Source organism: Tiliqua scincoides, chromosome 8 (assembly GCF_035046505.1).
Source record: "Tiliqua scincoides isolate rTilSci1 chromosome 8, rTilSci1.hap2, whole genome shotgun sequence".
Lineage (NCBI taxonomy): Eukaryota > Metazoa > Chordata > Lepidosauria > Squamata > Scincidae > Tiliqua > Tiliqua scincoides.
In genome coordinates this window covers 44,154,311-44,168,557 of record NC_089828.1, presented here as the reverse complement: position 1 = coordinate 44,168,557, position 14,247 = coordinate 44,154,311, and the positions used below count along the sequence as shown (strand labels likewise).

Genomic DNA, 14,247 nt, shown 5'->3' with positions numbered 1-14,247 from the left:
CTCTCAGAAGGATGGAAAGGTGGGAAAAGGATTATTATACTAATATTTTAAAGGGGAAAGCCACATGGTTTTGTGAAGGTACCCTGGATCCAAACTGTTTAGGTGAGGGTCAAAGTCGGGCCTGGAAACAAACTGGGAACAACTGTAGGTTGTATAAAACCAGGGATGATTTAGTTCAAGAGAGTTTAACTAATGACCCAATCCTATTCCTGGGAAATGCCAGCATACTACCAGATATACCAGCTCAAAGGCAGCCCCACTGTTGCAGAAGCTGCCCTCCCAACAGCAGCTGCTGCATGGACACCAGAGCAGCAGGTGGAAGGCTACATGCCACTGCCAAATGGTGCAGACCAGGCACCAGCGCACCCCGCCATTGGAGAGGCAGAAAAAAAGCAGTGAGCAGGGTGAGAAAGGGGAGGTATGAGGCATAGTCAGCAGCTGCTGAATTCCGAACCCTCTTCCCAAACCAGACACGCTCTCAATGGCTCCAACGTGCTACACCAGCAATAGAGCAGATGTAGCTCAGAGGAGCCCTATAAGAGGTTATGTGGCAGCCGACACACAGCCCAATTCTGATCTCTTTAGCACCAGTGGTACAAGCATACCGCTGGTGCTGGGTGTTGTAAATGTGCCGTAAAGCATGTTTATGGCACCCTCAGTGTAGGGGCCGTTGGTGCAGAGTCCAGTGCCAGACGGACACCGCCCAGAACAAGGGAAGAACTCCAGGCAGCAGTAAGGTTTGTCGGGGGGGGGCAGGGGTTTCAAGGTGAGGAGATCCTGCTCCGCTGGATCCAATGCTCTATGTTAGGCTGAAAAGACTGACATGGAGCTCCTCCAGTTTGCACTGGCAAAACAGCCAGTGCAGATCGGAGTACACCCATTGCGGGGCCTGCGCTCTTACACAGGGGAAGGAGACAAGTAACCCCTTCCCTTGAGGAGACTCTGGTGCCTTCCACAGCACCCACAGGATGCAGCAGTAGCCGTTTTGGTGCTGCTGCTCCTCTGGGCACCAAGCAGTTTAGGATTAGGCTAACATACAGGCACAGGACATATACATACACATCCCCTTCTCACCCCCTGCAAACAGCCTTTCCATCGCAACACTACTGGATTTGGCAGCCATTTCATCCCTGTGCTCTCAGCATGGCAGCCACAAAGGACTGGGCTGCCAACTAAATAACTAGTAACTTCAAGAAGGTAGAAGGCAGCACTGCCTAGCCTGCCTGCTCAAACATAGCCCTATTTGTGGGTTTAAAGCAGACCAGGGGCACATTTGTGGCACATCCACACATCCGTGGCAGAGGACTTTCCTGAAAGGGCGCCAACTCGTTCCCTTGTTGCAAAAGTTTCCTTATCACCTGAAAATGAGCAATCATTTCCATAAGCTTGCATTTGGATCAGACTGGAAAAGGAGCAGGAGCCTGTGGCAGCCTGCAGCCCACGCAGGGCCTCAACAACCCCGAGAGACACCCCCATGACACCATGACTATGGGAGCACCAATAGTGGGAAACTAAGAACTTTCACTAGGGCACCTATTCTAGCTCTAGACACTTCCTCATCACAAAGCTCAAGTCCAGCAAGACTGGGCTAATTTGCCAGATCAAGGCCTTTCATCTATTTGGGGGAGCAAGATTTCCTTGGGTGTGTTCTGGATCCAGGCCCTAAGTTGATACAGAAGAGGCAGGGCTGTCAGGCTCACTATGAACGTCATCAGTCCTTGATGTCTCTGTGCTGGTGCAACAGCTTCTTAAGGAAGCTCCTCAGTTGGTTCTAGTTCCAGTTCCTCTGCTAGCCCTGGCCTCTGAACCAACCTTCATGCTTCCATGAAGGGCAGGAGGTTTGGTCTAGAGGGTAGAGCCTCAGTTTGCCTGAAGATAACATCCGTAGGTCGCCAGTTCGAGGCCACCAGCACCGTGTAACCTTGAAGTAGCTGACAAGCTGAGCCCAGTTATTCCATCTGCTCTGAGCGTGGGAGGATGGAGGCCAGAATGTGAAACCAGATCAGAAAGAAACATCTGAATATTGTGGTTCTTGGAAGATAGCACCTTCTTTCAGTTGTAAAAATCCCTACGGGGATTTAAATAGCCTGCCTATGTAAACCGCCTTGAATAAAGTCTGAGGAGAAATCTGACGACCAAGAAAGGCGGTATATAAATACCTGTATTATTATTATTATTATTATTATTATTACACTGCCTGCGGATACCTTTGTCTCGCAAGGGAGTGAGAAACAGAGGCACCACCTAAAACTTTGCACAGTGTTCTGCACTTCTTCAGGCACTGGGGGAGGGGGGGCGGCTCTTGAGAACCACTAGTTTAATTCACTTATGCAATGTTACATGCTTGTTTGCAACATGATATTCCCCTTGAACACTGCGCTACTGGAATGACATTTCATGTGCATGTTCGGGACACCATTGTACATTTCAAGTTCAAAATGCAACTTAAACCCCATAACCATTTTGGGGGTGGACAGGCAGGGTAAGCTGCTACACCTCTGTGATAGGACACATTCTATATCTGAAGAGAGAGACTTTGTAGTCATTATGCTTTACTCATATTTACAGAGCAACATTATCTTAATAGGATAACATCAGCCAGGATCCTTACAGTTAAAAGATTCCCCACCAATTAAAAAATGGCAACAAAGAGCATGATTCCCAATAACTCTCTTTTGTATACCTACCCCTGATGAGAACAGCTCAAGGAGTCTGCAAATTTAATTTAATTTGAATGACAATTAAACATTGCTAGTTGCAAATGGGACCATCTGCACAGCAGCTGAAATGGAAGGGGAGGGTGGGTTCTTTTCTTTGGCAGTCATTATTGCATTAAAACACAACAAAACAATTGTCAGACCAGGATGGGAGAGGTTTAATTGCCTGGATTTTGACCACCTATAAAGCAAGAGTCGGAAAGGAGGACAACCCTTCCACCTCCACTCTGTTCCTGTCTTCCTAGGGCCTGATGGTGATGGAAATGCACGAATCCCTACTCTGCCTGGTCTTGGATTCCAGTCCTGCCAGGTTGTGCATTTCAGCTTCCTGTGTACTTGGCTGTCTATGGTCCAGTGCTGAAAATCATTCAAAAAAGCTACTTTAAAAAATTACTTAAATAATATGGCTGTAGGTTTTAGGACGGGTGCATATGGTATCAGTGCATGCTCAAAGCTTGTACATTATGTACACGTGAATGCAATTCCTTGTTCTTGTTGGTAACTGATCGACAGTCAACTAGCTAGACTCAGGGCACAGAAAGGCTATGATTCAGCAGATCAGGTTTGAACCATTAAACATTGAACCTCACGGAACCTTTTCCACAAGCCTCAGCATCAAATTGATTACTGAGCCACTTTTAAAAAGTAATATGATAGAGTGGTCTGCGGCTATTTTGAAATGAGGCCAGGAGAACCATTTTGCCAATAATGTGTCCTTGCTGAAGGATTGCTTTGCCTGAGGAGGGGAGGTGAGATGTAAATGAGCATCTTCGCCTAGGATTTTCAGAAGGGGGGAAGCCATTCCACACACACTCATATATTCATTCTAGTTTTTCAATCCACAACTTTGAGCAGTGGTGGATGCAAGAAAATATAAGACCAGGTACTACTGATCTTAGAAGCCCACCCTCCTTTCTGAACCTATTTAGCATCACCCTTTCCACCTCCAACCACATGCCTTATTTGAAGAAAAAAACCACTGATGCAATTTATAACTTAGAGCACAATGCAAGTTACTGTTGCATTTAGAACTTCAAAGCAGCACACAAATGGCTCATCCAAGCCCAGTGGTGTAGCTAAGGTGGGGCTGGGGGGGGTACAAGGTCCTGGGTATCATGGTTTGTGCACTGTTCTAAGCGGCCAACTGCTTTATTCACTTCCCCCTCCTTTCTGAAGAAAATAAAAGGCGGAAAAAGTCATATGCTACTCAGGAGCAGTGTGCAACTGCTCCGAGGGCACAATAACCCAGAAGTAATTGGCAGTGACAGCATCACATCACCGCAATTCCTTCCAGGTCAGGCACTTCCGGGGGAGTGATGTGACGAGTCACAGCCCTGAATGCCAGAGATACGCCACTGGCATCAAGCCACAGACAGAATGGCACCCCAAAAGAGTCAGTACAATCAACTGATTATGGCAATCTTCCTGCTAAACCTTATACTGCCACCCGTTTCGCCATGTTTTTTGAGATGTAGTGCTGAAACAAACTTTGGCTAACTAAAGCACAAGATGCTTTTCTAAGAACTGCTCTGGCACAACCACTTACAATATCTCCTAAAAATGCACCATTGAGAGGAAAAGGAGTCACTCAAAACAGTGGAAGTTGCAGTCTACTAGAGTCAGAGCATTGGCCCACCTAGTCCAACACTGTCTACTGTGATTGGCAGGAACTCCACAAGAACTTGGGCACAGAGAGGTCACAGCCATGCCATTTGTTATTCTTTTGAATTGGAGATGCCAGGGGTTGAACCTGGGGCACTGGTATGCAAAGCATATGATTGATTGATTGAGACCTTTATTGGCATAAAACAATTTCCAGGAGATAGAAACAATGGACAATATAAAATGCACAGAGTAAAAACATGAACGTAATTAAAAAAAACATCAATTATACTACTGTACTCAGGGCACAAGATAAAGCATGTGGGGGGGATTATGGATTATCCCATTTTAACAAATGCTCTACCACTGAGCTGTGGCATTTCCCCAGTATAATATGCACAAATGAATACATACAATCACTCAATCAGTCAGACCCTTAGTCCGTCTAACTCTGTACTGTCTACTTTGATTAGGGGCTCCTGTCAGGGTGTCAAAGAGGTTCAAAGGGGCATATAATCCACCATATTAGTTATGCAAACTCCAGTGTCAGAGACAGTCTACCAGGAACTTGCTAGAGAGCAGTAGAAGGCTGCTGACTTCCTCTCCTGCTTATAAGACCCCCAGAGGCATCTTGGTTGGCCACTATGGCTGGACTACATGGTCTTTCAGTTCTGATTTAGCAAAGTCCTTCTTACGGTCTTCATGAGGAGTCCTGCAAATGCTGTAAGATTTACTACTCTCCTACAGCTGGGATAACTCGTCACCTGGCAGAGTCACCAGTGGTGCAGAGAAAGACCTTGGAGTATTTAGTTGGAAGCAGGTGTAGCAACAGCGGCTGACCCACAAATCTGGAAGCCTCCGATTTTCATGTCAACACAGTCAGGAATTCAATAGGTTAGGAATTCAATTCTGGCCCAACAATCTGGGTGTCACTCTGGTTTGAAGGGTAACCAGCATGAGCCAGACAGCAATGTGTATTAGAAAGAATTAGATGTGCTGATACACACAAAGAAGTATTTAAGTATAGTTGGACCCTGGTATCTGCAAGTCCATCGTCTGTGGATTTGATTCACGGTGGATGCCAGCGGATACCATAATCCAAATTTAAGTCCCTTTTTTAAAAAAGCACTTAATTTGGGGTTTCTACATTTTCATGGTCAAACTGCACCATTTCCAAGCACACAGAGCTGTTTTTAGCACTGAAAGATCCACTTTTGGGTCATATGGAGGATCCTTTCTTCTCCCAGGCTTGCCCCAGAATGCATCCCGGGATAAAGAGCTTCTGTGGACCGCATCTTGCCTACCACTCTCCTCTTCTCCACACTCCATTCCCCTTTTCCTTTTCCAATCCAGGGAGTGGAAGGAGGAGGGAGGTGCAGCACTATGTAAGGGGAGGGGCAGCATATGGGGCACTGCCTGTGGTACCAGCAGATCTTGGGCTGGCCCTGCACATTCCCATTGGCCTTTCCTTGGAGGGCTGCTGCTAGCTGCAAAAGACAGAGGCTCGGCTTTCAGAATTTAAGGCTTTAATTAGAGAGCCGATATCTCAGGCATCCAAATTTAGTCATCGTCATCTGCAGCAAGGAAAGAACTAAACAATGACAGATTGGGCCTGTTATCATCCTCACTGTTTTATTGTTTCATCTGTGCCTCTTGTTCACTGTGCTGTGGGGATGGGGGGGAAGGGGGGAAGAGAAGCACTGTTGTTCCCTCAAAGTGACAACTTAACATGGGTAATTAGAACTAAGCAGCAACAAGACAACTGTGCCGGAGGCAACATCTTAAGCAGACTCTGAAGTGGCCGTTTTTCATTGCCCCACTTCAGCAATGACAGGTGGCTGTTTTTAACAAGGCCCAAAGGGAAGGGGCGGCGGAGGGTGAAACACCCAGTAAGTGGCCCAGATCCAAAGGAAGATCCAAGTCCTTCGGTTCGCCCAAGGACTTATATGCTTTTGCAGCAGTTCCTTGATTTGGCTCTCTTTGAACAGCAGATCCTCAAGCCATATCACAAGCTGCTTTTGAAACTCCCACTCAGTTTCAAGAGCACTTTGCTGCAAAGTGTGGGGGAAGGGAAAGGGGGGTTGCTGTTGGAGAAACACAGCTCCAAAATCCCTCTGGGAGCATGGAGATAGAAAGCCAGCTTTGTCCAAAGCTTCTGCTCTTGACAGATATTATGCTGCAGACCTGAAACAGGAGGAAAAAGGGGACTCTCTGCTTTCCCATCTTGTAGCAACTGCAGATTTGGGAGACTCAAGACACCAAATGTCCTCACTTCCAACTCCGGACCCTCCAAAATCACTTCTGGGGCCCCAGGTGTGGAGGAGACAGAGAATCCAAGCAGAGACCCATGGTGGGAGGTGCCATACCTATCTGGAAGCACAAGGTCTCCCACCCCGATCCCTATTTGGGAGGAGGATGTAGGGCTGGAGGTGCAACCAACACAGGATACCTTGGAGTAAGTATGAAACAAGAGGCAGGTCCACCACTGATGTCAGCCCTGGCCCTGTGGGAAGACTGGGTCCCAAAACCAGCATTCGCTGGTTGGCAAGCCCCCCCCCCCAGACTGGTAGCGGGTTTCTTTTCTTCTCTCCCCCATCTCTGGTGCAGTGTGTGTGGAACGCTAGCAAGCAGCAACAGCAGCATTTTAGTTGGCAGTCACCTACCATTCCCGAAATCCCCCCACTGGTGTCACATGTCTTGTGGGGGGAAACAACATGGTGACTGGCAACTGGCAGCTACAATACTGCTCCTATGACTGGCCTGCTGATGCCAGAGGCAGCAAATTAGTTTCTGCCATCACAGTCCCCACCCAGGTGTGAGAAGAGAGACCACTGAGGTAACTGGAGAGGCCCTAAAGACCCGCCTCAGACCCAGGAGTAGCCATGAAAGAGGCTGAAGCCAATACATGTTCTGAAAGTTATTCTCTAGCCTCAGAGAAACACTTTCAGGATATTGATCACATTTTAATACCGCCCTTCCTCTAGGGAGCTCAGGGCAGTGTACATACTTCTTTCCCTCCTATTGTCCTCACAACATCACTGTGAGGTAGGTGAGGCTGAGAAACAGTAACTGATCCCATCACCCAGGAAGCTTCATGGCTGAGTAGGGATTTGAACCAGCTTCTTCCAGGTTTAAGTTCAACTCCCAAACCATTACACCAAAGGCCTCTACCACCTCCTCTCAAGGGCATCTACCCTCTCCTCCCCAAGCCCTTGGGCACTGAGCTGAAGGTCAGAAGTGGCAAGCCTTCTTTTAACGCTGTGAGCCATGACAGCCCTTTGGCACGCAAAGTTGCTCCTAATTCCCCATGAGCTGTTCCAGCCCATAGCCACTTAGCAGCAATTAACTGCAATCTGTTCATTCCTCTCTCTCTCTCTCTCTCTCTGAAGAAACAAAAAAAAAAATCCCAACAGAGATCATCACCACAGCTTTCCTCACATCCACCCCACCCCAACTCACCCCCTTTTATGGACACTCATTAGACTCTTCCCTGCGTTGCTGCTTAGAAAATCCAGCTCTATTTTCACCCCAGCAAAAAAGGTCTTGCACTCTCTCATTCCCACCAAGATGAAAGTTGCCAACACATCAAAGACTCATCTTTATGCTGCGCTCGTAATTATCAAAGCAACGCGCCAGAGGATCAAACAGACCGGTGGGACTTCTTAACGTAGCTCTCTAAAGCCTCTCACACCCATTTGAGTATACACCCAAGTTTTATCTTCTGAGGACACCTCCACCAGTTGCAAAAACACATTGCAAAAGAAGATGAAAGTAAACAGGAAGGTCAGCCTTGCAGGGATCCTAGCACATTGGGCTATGCACCCAATCCCCTCTGAATCCTACTGCACACCACTCTCTTTGCTTGTATTTGTAGAATACTCTTCTTCTTTATATGCATCAACTGACAAAGAATGAAAAAACATCCCCCATGCAATTGTTTCTTGGCTCCACACCTGTTCTGGCAGCTGTCCAGGAGTGTAACATTTTGGCCTGATCAGTAAAATTCTGGCTGCCTCCAGAAGCTTAGAACCACAATGGCATAAGAAAATCTCTAAAGAAAAAAAAACTATTTTTCTTTCTCTTTCACTTTTGACATTTATACTTTGTGCCTGTACTCTGTGCCACTGGTAGACATGATGGTAGACATGATGGGATGCTGAAGCCCTGGAGTGGCAGAAAGACATTTCCTGCAAGTAGAAAACTAGCATAGCATGGAATGAACAAAACCAGAACATTTCTCCATGATGCACTTACTTTCCACTTGCAGTGAGTTCTATAGGATTAAAAAAAGCATTAAAAAATACAGTGCTTCCTACGTGCAATCCACCCTACCATTTCATAAGTGAACCACCTTATTCTGCTACATATGTGGACTGTAACTGAGTCAAAAGTGACAAGGCAAAGTCAAGAGAAGGAGCTGTGGTCACCACTGGGAATCTCTCAAAATCAGGACAAAAGTTACCACTACGCACAACAATGCCAAAGGGAATGAAAAAGTACTAGCAGTTAAAAGTGGAAGGGAAGCAAGGACTCTAAATCAGCTATTTCTCCCTCACTGACTCTGATAGTTTTGTGGTTTGCACTCCATCTCCCAGGGGGACATATAATTAAAAGGAAACAGGGGAGCTGAAAAGGGCCTTGGGAGAGAGAAGGAGGGCACAGAAGAGGCCTTCCTTTACAAGTATGAAAAAAGATTGGTAAGGGATGCTCAGAGAGTGCTAAGACAAGCTGACAAAGACTTCTCTTTGCCTGCAAGCGACAGAAACAGGCTTTCCTTCCTTTCTCCCTCCCAGTTTTAGTCAAAATATCCCCAGAGCATACAATCCAGGGGGAGGACAATCTGTCATACAAGCTCAGCTGCAACAGAAAGGGAACTATGCCTAACAGCGCTTGTGTGGAATTTGATTCAAGGGGTCTCACTCATGAGATGGTCCCAACAGGTGACATCCAACAATGAACAGAGAAATGGGACATCACTCTTTGATGGGGAGCTTCCCTCAGAGGCAGAGAACTGGGTCAATATTTCCATCAAAATTTCCCACAAGACACTGCTTCCCAGCCCTGCCAGGTATAATAGCAGCTGAAAAATAATATCAAAAATGTTTGATGAAGTTTCCTCAACCCACTTCTTTTGGGTATGAAAATGGAACATGTCCGCAATTCTGTACTGGGCTAAGACTCTCCCCCCCCCCCCCCGAAGAGGAGAGCTGACCAAGCAGCTTCAAACATCACAAAAAAGGAGTGCATGTTGCGGAATAGGCAACACAGAAGGGCTGTTGCCTTCATTCCCTGCTGTCCAGAACAGCTGGCACCAAACCCCAGCCCGCAGACTGGATCCAGCCCCCTCATAAACCCCTGCCCCATGTGAACAGTGTTTATCGTTCAGAGGGAGACTTGCTAACTCCATTCCAATCTCCCTGAAAGTTCACACCAAACAGTTGCTTCCTCATCCTGCTGCCCCAGTAGGCTCTGCGCGCAGATTTCTTAGCAGACACAGCTGGGCGGCGTGAACTTTGGGGGAGATTGGGAACAGAGTTCACCAGCTCCCTACCAGAATGGTAAACTCCGGTCATGCCAGGGAGGCTTTTTTCACTGCACAGCAGTCTGCTTTTTGGAGTACGCCGGTCTAGAAGGATGGGGCTATATGTCTGTGGAAGAGCACCTGTGTTGTGTGAAGGAAGGTCCCAGGTTCAGACTCTGGCAGCATCTTCCGGGAAAGCTGAGAAAAAGGATCCCTGCTACTAGTTAGTGTAGGAAACACTGAGCCTTGTGGACCAATGGTCTGACACAGCAGAAGGCAACTTCGTATATGGGCAAGTAACAGGAGGTTCTGACATCATCAAAAGGCAAAATGCTTGGGAGCTTCCCAGAGGCATGTGGCTGACTGATACTTGGGTTAAGGCAGAGGTTCCCAAAGTGTGTGTCGTGATGCCCTGGGGTATCATTAGGCATTCCATGGGGCATTGTGGGCTGCCCACCAGCCAGCCGCAAAACTGCAATGCAATGCTGAAAAGGAGAGTAAGGCTCCGCTGACCAAGCTCCCATGTGCAGGTCTCGCATGCTGGGAAAGTCCTTCCTGCCTGCCCTGAGACTCTTTGCAGCATCAAACCGAGGTCTCAAAGCCAGCCACTTCCAGGAGCCGTGCACTGCATTTGCAGTGTAGGAGGGCATGTGTTGCTGACCCTGGAAGATCAGGCTAAAGGAAAACCAGATTATTAGGAGGCCGTAGCTCAGTAGTAATGCACGAGGCAGACGATTCCTTATTCAATCCGTGGCAGCATCTCCAGGTAGAGTAAGGAAAGTTGCCCATCTCAGAGCTCTTGCTGCCTGTGTAGACAACTTTGAGCTGGGTGGACCAATGGTCTGACAAGCACCTTCATATGTCCTGAATGGTTAACACCACAGTAGCTCCTGAAAGTGCTTTGGCTCACTGCTGAAACCAGAATTCTGCACCATAGGAGTAAACCAGAGCCTAGCCCACTGTGGAAGGGCTCTAGTCCAGGCCTTGTTGAAATGGACAGGAGCCATGCCAGAGAAGCGGCTTGATGGCTGTTGCCACTACCACCACCCTCCCTTGGTCGCCCTCCCTTGGTTGTGCATCAACAGGCCCCATCCCAACACCCACCTACAGCTCTGCAGGCTGCCAGCTGGGAGCTTTATTAACCTAACAGCTACTGCAAATGGCTTTTTATTAGATGATGAATTCAAGATGGCCAATGAACAACATTACAATAATGGCCTGAACTCCCAGAGCATTCTGGCTGTCTCCCAGAGCATTCTTTGCAGACAGAGTGGGGGACAGTGTTTCCCTCTTTTCTTTTCAAAATGAGAACTTGCTTGCCTTGAGAGACAAGCAGAAGTTAAGGGGGGCACAGGGGGCAGCTCCACTAGCCTTTTCCCCTGAAAAACACCCAAGGTTGTTTGATTGCGCTACACTAAACAAACATTTTAAGATCAGTACCAAGGAAATCCAATTCCTGAGTTGAATCCTGCATTCAGAATTTATTATGCACATTACAGAAATTTGCATATGGTACCTTTGCATACATAACGTAATCTAGTTTTGTTCGTGCAATGGAGGATACTGATAGCCCCGCTTCCTTGCCTTTAGAAGCTTACTCAGTTGTCCCTCAAGCACTTTCAGTTCTGTATTTGCAGCCAGTCGAGGATTCTCGGACTTGGAGAGGCCTGGGTTCAAATGCCTGCTCAGCTGACATGTTCACTGGGAGACCGTGCTTAAGGCAGTCACTAAATCTTAGCTTATCCTACCTCACAAGGCTGTTGTGAGGATGAAATGAAGCAAGGGGTTAATGAATGCTGCCCTGGGCTCTTTAAAGAAGGGTGGGATAATACTGTAATTGTGGTGATCACAATATTACCCTGCACGTGCCTGATCTCGTCTGATCTTGGAAGCTAAGCAGGGTCAGGCCTGATTAGTACTTGGATGGGAGACTGCCTGGGAATACCGGGTGCTGTAGGCTTATACCATAGTCTTTCGAGACTGAAGGTTGCCAGCCACCACCACCACAATATTACTAGCAATAGAAACCCGATTAAATAATAATAATGAATGCTCAGATTTGGAGGAATCTCACCTCCAATGCCACGGGCATTCACTGTTTATTCTTTGCCTTCAAGGAACTACAGCACATACAAATGCTTAGATTTACCCAGGAGTGGCTGATCCAGCCTGCACCTCACGCTGGTAGCATCTTTCATTAAGGAGTTGTGCTTGGATTTTTAAGTGGGGCGGTGGGGGGTTGGGGTTGGTGACAGACATCCACCAGAGGTGCTTTGTCAGTGCCACAGCCTGACATGGAACTGGCACACATGGACTTTTGCATTCTGAAAATCTCAGATGCCTTTCAGATTCAATGAACCGCTTCTCCTTGTCTTCTGTTATTCCCCCCACCACCACCACCACTTCTTGCATCCCACACTCTATTGTAATGCCAGGGACTCCTTGTTCAATCATCTCTGCCTCAGTGAGATCTTAATGAATGGTGCTTTGGGGGCGAAGGCAGAATCAGATGGCAGAATGGTAATTAGTTTTGCCAGTGCCTTCAATCTCTTTTAACTCTCTATTTAGAGGCTTTGGCCCTTAAAGGATTGGAGGGAGAAGACAGCTTCTGAGGAGCCTGCATCAGACTTTAATGAATTTAATTTTAGTATTTACAGAGCACCATTAATGTACTTGGAGTTTATGAAATAACCAACAGGACTTGTCCCCACCCCAAAGAGCTTACAATCTAAAATGACATTGTCCATACACTTCAATACATATTTTGTCAGCCTTAAGGACTGAAAAGCTTGCTTTCTTTTAAGACAAAGCAAAAATTTGCAGGGTCCCAGATTTGGTCCTCACTGCACAATTGTGCAGAGCGATTGTGAGACACAGCACACTCACCTATAGCCCCACACCTCAAATTTAGTCCTTTCATTCTGCCTTTCCAGTATTTTGAGGTGGTTAACAGCACAATGCTAAAATGTGTCAAAGGTAAAATGTGTTGCCTTTCCCCTACAGCAATGCTTCTCCAGGGCAAGTTTACTCATCACTTTTTAATGGACATTAATTAAACCTGGGTTAATGAATTCAGAGTTAATTAAAAAGAGGAAGAACTGGTTCTTCACCTGCCATGCCATTCTGGCTTCACAACCAAAACAAGAAGACAACAAGCAAATTAGTTTCTTAATTTTGTTTAAAAAATTGAAGCATTTTTAAGACAGCTGTAAAACTTTCATTGGGGGAAGGAAAGGGTTTCTTGCTGACGTCACATGTATTAGCCAATCAGTGACAAGCACAACTGGTTATTACTGCAAACTTGTGGATCTTTTTTCTTTTTTGTCTCGACCTTGAACCTGGAGAAGAAACTGTTCATTTTGACTGAATGCAGTGAGAGAACATGGATGAACTGGGTTGCACTATAACAATAAAAGCCAAAAATTTTTAAAAAAAACAACCTGTACCAGTCTTCAACCTGAAATTACTGACTTCACACTTTAAAGTTACACTATTCTCCTCTAACAAAATCCTTGGGAAAGATCTACAGATATCTGTGAGACAGATCGGTCAGTTTGGAAATAATATTTAAATTCTATCCCCCTCCCCCCAAAAAACTCATAACAAACCTGGAATCCCCTCCCCATTAATTTTACATTGATGCTTTAAGGAATTCCTGAGCAGGAGAGACAAACCAAGCGGGGACCAAGCTGAACGGAGTTGTCAAGTCTACTCCGGCAGATGTATTTATTACAGAGAAAAGTCGTTTCCGCTGATCCGTGCACTTACAGCTCAGCTCATTGAGCCGCAGGGGAAATAGTCACGATGTGCTTTTCAGTGCTGTGATAGAAAAAACAAAAATTCTAGAGAGCAGATCTTCTGGGGCTGAGAAAATGAAACAGGAGCATGTTGGTCCATGATTTAGCTGTTTACCTTTGCAAGGAGTGGATTGCCTGGCTATGGGATCATGAGTTCAGGTCCTGAACTTTCCCATTCCAAGGGGCTACTAGAACACATTAGAACACAGGATAGAGGGTTGGATTTGATGGAAGGTTCACATTCCCATCCATGAAGTTGATAATTCAACTTTGGACCATCCTCGTGCGTTCTGCGTGTGCGTGGTCTAACCTAAAGGGCTATTGTGAGGATAAAATGAGGAAACCGCAAAATACTTTACACTGAGCTCCTTAGAAGAAAGGGTGGGATTGACATTTACTCAACTGACAGTTGCCAAAATACCCTCCTCTTTCAAACCCATCCTTCCCCAGATACGACAACATCTAGTGCTGAATGCAAGCGCTCAAGTTAGAAGAATTCCTTGCTATTATTTTTTGATAGGGCTGCCAACCAGTTAACACTATTTTAACAATTTCATGGTCTACTTGCTGGAATGCTCACTCAATCATTTTACATCCTGAACTAATTTCA

General features: G+C 46.4%; 1 protein-coding gene and 1 pseudogene across 1 annotated transcript in view; one reads left to right on the top strand and one right to left on the bottom strand.

The window, feature by feature from the left end:
- LHFPL7 (LHFPL tetraspan subfamily member 7) overlaps positions 1–14,247 on the bottom strand; it is a 110,977-nt gene that overhangs the window by 42,284 nt on the left and 54,446 nt on the right. The window lies entirely within an intron of this gene.
- Positions 11,682–11,800, top strand: LOC136659642 (5S ribosomal RNA; annotated as a pseudogene).